This window comes from Micropterus salmoides, unplaced genomic scaffold (assembly GCF_014851395.1).
Source record: "Micropterus salmoides isolate LMB-PRFRI ecotype aquatic unplaced genomic scaffold, ASM1485139v1 Ms_hic_scaffold_1, whole genome shotgun sequence".
In the NCBI taxonomy this organism is placed as follows: Eukaryota; Metazoa; Chordata; class Actinopteri; order Centrarchiformes; family Centrarchidae; genus Micropterus; species Micropterus salmoides.
In genome coordinates this window covers 46,059,986-46,071,035 of record NW_024040040.1, presented here as the reverse complement: position 1 = coordinate 46,071,035, position 11,050 = coordinate 46,059,986, and the positions used below count along the sequence as shown (strand labels likewise).

At 38.6% G+C, this 11,050-nt stretch overlaps 1 long non-coding RNA gene across 3 annotated transcripts; it reads right to left on the bottom strand.

Annotated features, from left to right (window-relative positions):
* Nucleotides 1-7,928, bottom strand: LOC119912059. Of its 3 annotated transcripts, none has more exons than XR_005446061.1 (6): nucleotides 7,624-7,928; nucleotides 5,315-5,385; nucleotides 1,600-1,673; nucleotides 1,150-1,223; nucleotides 348-435; nucleotides 1-212 (listed from the first exon to the last, which is right to left on the bottom strand). It is a non-coding gene; the product is annotated as an uncharacterized LOC119912059 (long non-coding RNA). The 3 variants fall into 3 exon arrangements; XR_005446064.1 differs by lacking the exon at nucleotides 7,624-7,928 and adding an exon at nucleotides 7,030-7,149; XR_005446062.1 differs by lacking the exon at nucleotides 7,624-7,928 and adding an exon at nucleotides 6,317-6,463.
* Between the last annotated feature and the right edge of the window lie 3,122 nt (nucleotides 7,929-11,050).

Genomic DNA, 11,050 nt, shown 5'->3' with positions numbered 1-11,050 from the left:
ATGATTCTGAATGTACTTCTGTATTTAAAAATCAGGTCAGACTGGTCAATGTGTACAAAAGATTTAATGTAGAATGTATGACCGCACAAAAACGAATTTCCAGTTTGTTGCTTTTTATTGTGTTTTGTTTAAGAGCGTAGTTTGACATTAGGTTCAGACGTCTTCACCAACAGGTTCCACAAGATTCTTTTGTGCTTTCCTTGATGTGAGAACTACAGTGAAACAAAAAACAACAAGAAGTTTACTATGTGAAGGCACAAACATACTGTACATGTATAGGTGACTGTTTTGGTACAATGTCACTCATTAGTTGCTTGACCAAAAGAGATGACCTGTAGTCAACTTACCTAGTCACTACCCTGCAAGTACAATCAATTTCTGCATCCAGATCTCTTTAAACCCGTGTCACAGCAACACTTGTCCCCAAGGGCGTCACTTTGTGTTGAAAAGTGGTGGGGACAGAAGGGATCAGATTAGGGGTGTGATGATACACAAGACATGATGATGCATGAAAACAAGACGAGAAGATTTTTAACACTACTTTCAAGAAAGAAAGAAATGCTCAAATATGAGAGGGTCCTCCACGAGAAGAGCCTGAAACACTTAATTTCCTGCATTCTGGAGATATTTTTTGCTCCAATTTATGGTGGAAATGTCTTTATTTATATGAAGGGAAACACAAAATTCAGATGACAGGTGACAATTTATAAATATAAAAATATAACAGAATATATAATGGAGTAATCAGCTTATTTTTTTTAGCTTAGTTACATTTTTTGGACAATGCACATTTGTTTCTTCTATAATTTAAATTGAATTGCAAATAAACCTTTCTCAAAGCACGTTTAACAAATGCTTTCCAAAAGTGATGGGGACAAAATCAGCAATTTAAAGAAGTGGTAGGGACATATCCCCAGTGTCCCCAGTGCAAATGACACCTATGCTTGTCCCTGCAAAAAAGAAATGTTGTACTAAAAAGCCATTGCTTTATCATCAATTTTGACCATTTTGTCTTTATACAATCTTGTAACAAACACCACAGTTACACACACAGCATACAACATGCGCAGAAATAAATGGCATACAAAATAAGAATTTTAAAAAGCATTAGGGCAAAGAGCCACCTGAGAAATGAGAAGAAAATCTTACTTCTTAGAGACCAGAACACTATTGAGGTGCGTCACCGTGGGGTATCGGAGTTCTTAACCTCAACTGCAAAAACACTAACAGCAAACACAAAAGAGCAACATTTAGAAGGATTACATCAAATCAACTTAATAGGGGCTCTCACATGAAGCAGCATTCAAATGTATAAGTCAAGGGCTGAGTAACTTTTGACATAAACTAAGGACTAGACCTTATCTGGGATGTATTTTCAGAATTTTTCCAAGGTCTTGTTAATAGTAGATAAGGTAAATGTCAACCAGAGCCACCAAACATAAATACACCAACACAACTTGAATATACTGCACCTCTGAATGAGCCAGGGTACAAAACCAAAGCAGTGAAAAACTAACTGTCTATATTCTTTCTGACTACACTATCCCAGCTCTTGGTCGTTGTTGACAACACTGAACTGGTGAGTGTAGTGCTGCTTACCTTTCAGGATCGTATGGTTTGTTATTCTCATCATTTAGCATTGCTGTGACTTCGCGACAGGCATATTCTGCAAACTACAGAAATAAGAATGTACTGTATATATTACCATAGAATATACAACATTTACATGATTTAATTATTGAGGTAATAAATTGATTATTAACGTAATAAACAACCAATAGCACATTAAAATAAATACATGAGTTACTAGAGAACCGACTGAGAGATCATATTTTAGTTGTATGTAATAATTAGTTAATGAATATCTGAGAATTGTTCATACTGACTACTGTAATCTAGTGAGACACACCCTCTCCGGTTAGAGTAAAAAAGACAGGCTGTATGGGTTGCCCATAAGATATTCCACCTCGCAAAACGAGAATAAAGTTGTTCAAATTATCTCATTATGTTCCAAGTCTGTTTTCTTCACCCTCAAGTGTTGACTCAGAATGCAGGCACTGAGGCAGAACAGGTAGTTGTACAATGTGCAGTTCAAAGTCCAGGAAGGGGAAACTACAATCCAAAAGGAAAACAATCCAGGCAATGAAAGCACACAAAATCCACAAATATCCAAAGGCGGGCAAGGAAAGCAGACTGAGACACTTGACAGAGAACATAGCTTTTCTGCATTGGAATTGGATTTTCCAAGCTGCAGTACAACAGTTGGCCCTGCCTGGGTGGCGGTGGTGCTGTGGTTAAGACACATGCCTTTGGTGGGGGAAACCGGAGTGACACATCTGCCAGTGTGTCCCTGAGCAGGACACTTAACCCCTAGTTGCTGCAGAGACATGCGACCTCTGACATATGTGGCAACTTAAGTCGCTTTGGATAAAAGCATCCGCTAAATGAGTAAATGTAAAAATTAATGTATTATGTATGACCTTACTTGGGGTGCACAAAAACAGTAACTAATGTTCAAGTAATTAGTAGCCTAATGAAGAAGTTCTTACTAGTGCTGTGTGCGTTGGTTCAGAGATAATTATGAAAGACTCATGAAGAATGTGGTCAGTTTGATTCACAGATATTCATGAACTAATCATTACCTAATGATTAATTTATATAGGACTGTCTGTTCCCTAGTAACTCATAATCTGACCAACCCCATCGCATTACATGCGTCACATATACACGCTTTGGAAAAGACAATAATACAAAAACAATACAAGATAAAAGCAAGAAAACATTGAAAAGACCAAAATACACGTTCAAGATAAATATAAAATAAGTAAAATAGAATAAAATAAAAGGGATAAAATAAAGTCAAATAAGATCGGGAAAGGCTCTCCTATAAAAGTATGTTTTAAGAAGGGACTTAAAAGAGTTCACTGACTCAACCGACCTGATTTCCTCAGACAGGCTGTTCCAGAGCCTCGGGGCCCTGACAGCAAATGCCCCTTTAGTTTTCAGTTGAGACTCTGGAACAGACAACAGACCTCTGCCCGAGGATCTCAAGGTACGTGCTGGTGTGTATGGGACTAAAATCTTGGTGGTGTGCTGCTCGAAATTTAAGTTACTATCAAACCAGACACCAAGGTTCTTTGCAACAGGCTTAATGTGATTTACTAGGGAACCAGCAGATGGCAGTATTTGATTTGCCATCTGCTGGGACCCGATGACCAGGATTTCTGTTTCTGGAGGAAATTATTTGACATCCATTTATTAACTTCACAAAGGCAGTTGTTAAGTGAACTCAGCTTTCCAGGGTCTGTGGATCTGACGGGCAAGTACATTTGTGTGTCATCAGCATAAATATGAAAAGAAATACCATGTTTATGGATAATATGTCCAAGGGGAAGCAGATACAAGGAAAACAAAATGGGTCCTAATCCATATTTAACTGGATAGAACGAAGAGACATAGTTGCTTACAGACATGCAAAACTTCCTATTTGACAGGTAGGATGAAAACCATTCTAGGGCTGTACCAGAGATCCCCACCCAGTGCCTCAGTCTGTCTAACATGATGTTGTGATCAATGGTGTCAAAAGCAGCGCTAAGGTCCAGGAGTACAAGGACTGAGCACATACCTTCATCAGCAGACATTAAAAAGGTCATTGGTGACTTTAAGCAGGGCAGTCTCAGTGCTGTGGTGGTACTTCCTGAAACCAGACTGAAACTTATAATTTGTTATTTTCCAGTACAGTGAGCAGTTGTTTGGACATAATTCTTTCTAGAATCTTTGCAATAAAAGGCAGTTTTGAAAAGCCATTTTAAAATAATCAGGGACACAACCAGTAGATAGGGAGCTGTTAAAAACAGAGATCAAATGGGGGGCCAACAGAATCCATTACTTTCAGTAAAAATTTTGTAGGTATTACATCAAGTGGGCTGGAGGACACTCTCATTTGTGATACTGTATTTAAAAGCTCAGACAAGTCGATGGGATAAAACTGGTTAAAACTCTATTGTTGCTGGTGAGGAACCTCTGAGTAAGAGACCATGGGGGTAATAGAGGCTTATTTACCTTATTGGTAAAATAAGAAAAACAATTCAGTCATCATCACTTCCAGCTGAGGCACAAGGAGGGGTTGGGTTTACCAGCTGATCCACAGTCTTAAACAGAAACCTGGGATTGTGTTTATGTGTTGTAATGAGTTCAGAAAAATAGTGTGTTCTCGCATCCTTAACCATGTTATTGTAGTTAATTAATAAATCCTTCAGACTGAGGTAATGGACTTGGACACTGGATTTTTTCCATCTGCGCTCTGCTTTCCTGCATTCCCTTTTTAGGCTTTAGTGACAACAAGCAGATATGATTGAAGTGATCGACTTTGAAACACTTTGTTCATTAAAGATGCGAGAACACACGGAGCTTGGTGAGGCGGCATGAGTAACAGGCGAATCGCAGCTAAAAACAATACATCTGTGGTGAGATATGGTCATGTCCACTAATTCCACCGAGGAAATGCTGACACCCGGGGGTAAAAACCAAGTCCAGTGTATGACCACGGTTATGGGTTTGCCCTTTGACATGTTGTTTAAAGTTAAAAGAAGTGGCCAAATTTAGTTTTTTTTTTGGTTTTTTTTATTCCTCATTTAGTTGCATTAACATTGTTGGGGTCATCAACATGAATATTAAAACTCAGCCACAAAGAACAATTCTGTCATAATTTAAAACCAGAGTAGATAAATTCAGGAAGTTCTGATAAAAATCCTCCCGGTGGTTTTGGGAGGCGATAAATTATAACAAATATTATAAGTTGGAGGGCTGCAACTTTAAGAGTGAGAACTTCAAAGGAGTTAAATTCATCACAGTGTATTTGACATTTAAACCACCACCACGACCACTAACCCTCGGTTGACTAAAACAATCATATTGAGGCGGACACAGCGCTACTAGCACTTCCGGTCACCCCGGGGCGTAACATACACACGTGGGCTGGATGCGTCTCATACACATGTACCTGTACATGTACTAAATCCTCCACACCATATGAACTTGACTAACCCAGCAATATAAATTGCATGTGTACATTTTCTAAGGTGAAGCAAGGTCCCCTCATGTCACACCAACTGTGCTGTATGTTTCCTAAAGATGCTATTAGCAACTAATGTGAATCTATAAGAGGGCTCCTGCAACCAGACCAACACAAAGCCTCAGCAATGAGGAACCAGGCCAGGAGACCTTTGTCTTTCTTTGCTTTTACTTAGGCCCCTCAAACACGTCATGTTTAGTACTGACTGAGCCAAGAATGAATGTATTTGGTGGCACTCACCTTAGCAGACGCTCTTTTCCAGATGGAATTAACAGGGTTTTCCATGCGTTTGCAAAGTCTAATGAATGTTTCTAAAATAGCACACACACACACACACACACACACACACACACACACACAGAACATGTTTAAAAATGTTAGTCACTCACTTCTTCAGTTTACTACTTCTTCTGTTTATAGACTTCACAAAGAACACCTCATAAAACTAATTGTAATTAATATCAGGATGTATTCAAATCTTCAGAAGCAGACCAAGCAGAAAAAGAACATGTTAGACATTTTAAAAAAATGCTTCTGTAATTATATACTTTTAATCATTCACTGGAAACAATATTGTTTCACACTGAATTGTGCAGCAGCGCTGGTCTTAAGTTTTTCAGACCACTACTAATGCAGATGTTTACATGTCAGATACTATAATGTTATAAATATGGTACAAGTACAGCTGCTGCCACTGTTCTTCTGTGTTGTTCAACGCCTTATTATTGTGATTTGCTGTATTTCATGCATGAAAGTTGATCATTTGTAGCCTGAACTGGTCCCACTTGTAAGTTATTGCACAGTGCATGATGAATTGTTGCTGCCCTTCCTTCCACACCATTCCAGATCATCCAGCACAGATCCCAACAAAGTGTCCTCCAGTGTGCTAAAACGAGTCTTCCCAGTAAAGTCATGGACCAATTCTTTAGTGTTCTCCAGAGCATTGTCTAACCCACACAATATGATATTACATTGTTAAACACATGACATTTGGATTATGAAGCTCAGGGAATGTACAAAAGCCTGTGACACAAACAGATGTTTACTTTGCTGCATGGATGTGTGAAGGGAATCTTGGCAAAGACTAGATCATAGTCTTGCTCAGGAAAGCCACATGACTCCTTCCCTAAAAAGGCTTGTCGATGAAGATATCCAATATTTCTTTACAGCTATAAAAATAAATGCTTAATAGATGAAACGTTAATTAGACCTATTCTGTTGCAATACATATAAGGGACGTACCCAGACAGGCGGGGTGTGCCACAGCTGCCGTACCTAATCGCTGCCATTGTGCTCACACCAGAAGCGCTACAGCGTGTCCCAGAAGCGGCTCAGTTCCCTTATGCTACCTATCGAGATGTGCTACTTAATGGTTCTGCGCATGCACATGACCCACAAGGTTGGTCTGTTTCCACGCCCATAAATCTGTGCAACCTGTGTGCAACCTTGCTGTGGGGCATGCCGTCGAGGTAATGGCTGATCGTCAGCAATAGCAAAACAAAATTATAAAAGTCTATCAGAATATATACATCTTAAATAGGCTAAATGGTGGTATATGTATAATATAGTCTTTCAACATGCTCCCCATCTCCATAAAGTATACATGGAGTGAGAAGTGGTGCAATATAAAATGATTCTGTAGTGGGAGCATTATTTGATAGACTAATATCCCCTATCAGAATATCCCCTTCTGAATCAGAATATGCTACCCCTGAAATGATGTACAATGTAATCAAAAAACCGGAAGATGCGTCAAGCAGCAGAGAGCAGATGAGCCGTGCAGGAAGTCAGACACAGAAACGGCATAGAGAATCCGGTCGATCTTCAAAATAAAATACCTTGTGCAGACTCCAGGTTGGTATATCAATAAACACAGTCAAAAGAGACCAAAAAAGAAAGTTAAACTATGTAGTCTTAACCATGGTAGAAGCAAAAAAAAATTAAGGACAACTTACCAAATCAACTAAATCTAAACAATTCAGCAAAATCAGGTAGGCAAAACGCTCTTATTCTGAAGTGCCCCAAGTGGGAAATTCAGCCCGGCAAGTAACGAGGGAAACTGTTACTGTTAGAGACCTGTGATCGGTAGTAGAAGCACACAAAATGACAAAGAAGTCAATAACCTGGGGCAGGCTGAAACGCTTCCAGTGTGACGCAAGGCTGAGGACCGGTGTTATGCCGAGTGTTGCATGCCTGCCGAGAAGTGCATGCACCTCCAAATACTGCTTTTAAACGCTATATCATCCTTCGTGGGGATGAACTATGATAAATTATTCGAAGTATATATTTTGAACGTTTAGAGTCGTTAGTATTTTATTACACTTAGAAGTAGCATTCATTGAGATTCAGATGGGGTGATTACCGCGTTTGATCAATGAGCAAAGTGAGCAAGTGACTGACAAGGACCCTGAGAGGCGAGTGCATAATAAGACAACAAAACAGATGTTGTAGGCTACCTGCCGAAATTTGCATTCACCTCTTTTCAGCAGAAATTAGAATTCGGCACATCTGCACCAAAACCGTGGCGCAGCTGTAGTAGAGATGCTTACCGTGTGTTTTGTGGATCAAACGTCTCACATTCCTCCTTGAATGCTGCTTTGAACTTGCCTGTTTGAGGAAGCGGCTACCAGTAGAACCGTTAAAGACGATCACGGCGATGAGAGCCCCAACGATGGCCGCTATATATTTTACACCCCATTTAAAAGCTCCTTCTATAAAATAACATTTCTGAGAAAGTTTTGATCACACAGAGCTGTTAATAGGAGTGCTATCACTGGCTCCCTACCAGTGGTCAAAGGCTGTGCGCATAAATCTGTAGCCTATTATCTGTGTCTGACAGAGAGGTAAGATTTGACCAAACTTAAATGAACAGGAAGTGGCTTACTTTGGTTTCCAAACGCAACCTATCAAAATGCTACACTTATTTAAGCTACTCAGAATTACTCATAAGAACACCACTAAGGACTGACTTAAGAGTAAAAAATTCTTGGCTCAAACTTGTGCTTAACAGTTATCAAGCATCATAGTCCTAATATGAGTGAAGTGTAGGACTAAATCTTATGTCAGGTCAGTCTTTGAGCTGATTCACAACACTTTGCTGTGCCCAAACAGGATTTTGGATGACAATGTAACCAAGAGCCAATCACTGAATAGATTTCCCTATTTAGGAATATTCTCAGATAAATTCACATTGAATTATGAAATTCCTAAGGAATTTATACTCAAACATTTAATAAAGAATTCAAGAGAATACATTATGATATAGCCTAGGCCTACACAATAAAGATAAAAAGTTCATCTTCATACGAGTGCCAGCAATATTTCTGTGAGATCAGCCTGAATTGAGCCTATAGTCCTGTGAAGCCGGCTATTTGCATGAATTGTGTTTGCTGTAGCCAAAGTCCCATAATTGTTTCCATGGCAATTCGGCTTATTGATGGTTGTGACGGGCCAAAATCATCAGCATTGCTGCATTTGTCCTGTGGCAAAGGCACCAACTTCAGTTTAGCTGAAAACGCATCTCTACAGTGCCATCACAAGCCCCTACTGGCAGCTCCTAACCACTTGAGACCTCTCAAGCTGTCTTAAATAACTGGGAGTGTAAGAGTGATTCTTAGCTTTAAGAAATTTGACAACTTGCTTTTATTCTTGAGTTTAGAAGAAGGAGTAAATTTCATGAAGTCTCAGCACTGAAGACTAAAATGGCACTGTGAGAAGCTAACTACTGGCCCAGATCACACATGTGCAAACACTAATTTCTTAGGTTTTTCTCAGTGCTTAAAGACTAACCATTATTGAAGGGCTATTTCTGAAACAATTAACACTTGTAACCATTTACCACACTCTAAATAAGTTCAGAATACTCAGACTACATACCTCAAACTTAGTGGTAATATTTGAGTAAACCTTAAATACATTTTTAAAAAACCTTTAATTTCCACATACCAAATTCAGGCATTGTGATTATATATATACACACTGAGACCCCCCCATAAAACTGGCAGCCGCTCTACTGGAGTAAATGGATGTAAAGCAGGACCCATGACAATAACTTATTTGGTGGATGTGTTGCAGTGGGAATCAAAGACAAGTGTCTAATCCACTGCCCCTTCGCCACCTCTATAATAATAATTATTTTGTATTTATTTTTTACCAAGCCTCAACAGCTAAATGTGCAACATGCAGCATGAAATAATTGACTGTATAACTAACAACTACTAACTTTCAAATTAGTTTAGTTTAGTAGAAGAGACAGCAGCAAAGGTTGTTAACTGCTTAACAGTTATATTATTCAGGAAACACGGATCAAAGCCACATCAGTCTCTGTCTATTGATAAACCGTAGGAAAATGTTTGGCATTTCAACTCTGGCAGTGGGCAGGCGTGTGCGTGAGACGAGAACGACCGCGACAGTTTCACGGGATCATGCCAGTTACACAGAAGCCGCTGCCATGGTTACCTTGCGCTTGTTTGCCTGTCTGTTGATGAGGAGCGCAGAGCGACCCCGCGGATTAAAGCCATCTGAAAAGGCCTTATATAAACCCCGTCACAACCATTCACAAGAAATTTTATAACTTAACAAACCTTTAACATAAGGACATAAAGACTTAAAAAGCACCCATTCATACAGCAACTTGTATATAGGCTATGATTGATTAATCCACAACAAAGTCAAACTAAACATTACACATAGCCTATAACAAGCAATAATCAAATCATGCCCAATTTATCCGATGCTTATTGTCAACTCAGTGTTGGGCAAGCTACTCAGAATATAGCTATTACCTAGTTACTCTGCATAGGCTACTCCTTAAAAAAAAAAATTAGCCACGCTATTTATTAGGCTACTGATATAACGCCACACTCTCCCGCTGAGTCCAAGCATCACTGGCAGTAGCGGCCGGAGTTTCTTACCGAGTTTCAAGTTGCTGTTTTACATTAGCTGATGCGTCAATTAGCCTAAGTCAATGTAGAATTTTTCGTGGTTAAGCGCTGGTCGCACAAAGTTTACAACGGACGACAATGTTCTTTGCATCTTAGACTGACAAAATAATGGTAACAATGTTACTTACAGCTGTCGAAAATACCTTGTTGATACTTGGAAAGGAAGAAAACTGTAGATTTCCTCAAATCCTTTCCATTTCACTTGGCCAGCTCCTGTACTGCCCCCTCCATTTTTTATAATTGCAGATCTACATGATTCACGTAGGTCCGATTTTCAGGGAATAAATCCAAACATATCCCTGCAAATTACATTGATTCAGTGATGCTTATTCAATCAATAAATGTAATTCTGCACAACTTATACTCTGAGTTTCCATTAGTATTTGAGCACAATTCATTTTTTTGAGTAAATTTTCCTCAATCAAAATTACTACTAGTAAACTTAAAATTTACAAAATGCCCATTTCCAGATAGTCCTCAAAAATACAAATACCATTACTACAATTCAAGTTCCCTTTATCATCTTCTCGCAACATCTTCCGTCATTTCTACATTTGACACAAAATGCATAAAGCTATACATAGACAAAATAATTGACTGCTTGATCAGATAATTAACCAGCAACAATTTGTTTATATTCTTTTTTGCAATAATGTTGAACATTCTCCATTTCCAGCTTCTTAATGAGATTTTTTGGTGTTAAGTGATAACTTGAATCTCTTCAGCCAAATAAAATTTCCTTTTACTACTTACTTTACTGTGTTTTGTAGAAAAAGCAACTATGCATAATTGTATTCCTTCAGCACTTTTTATATAAAAGGGAGCTTTGAATGGGGTTTAATTCTAACCATTAAATCTGGGGAAAGGGTTATATAAATTATAATACTCAGTTTGCAATTCAATAACGCACTATTATCAAAATTGAAAACATTCTTATTTATATATTTTTTTCTACACTATTTTGCCATGAAAATACTTTTAGATTTTTAGTTCACATACCAACCAGAGCTTGAGCACTATACATAATGTAAAC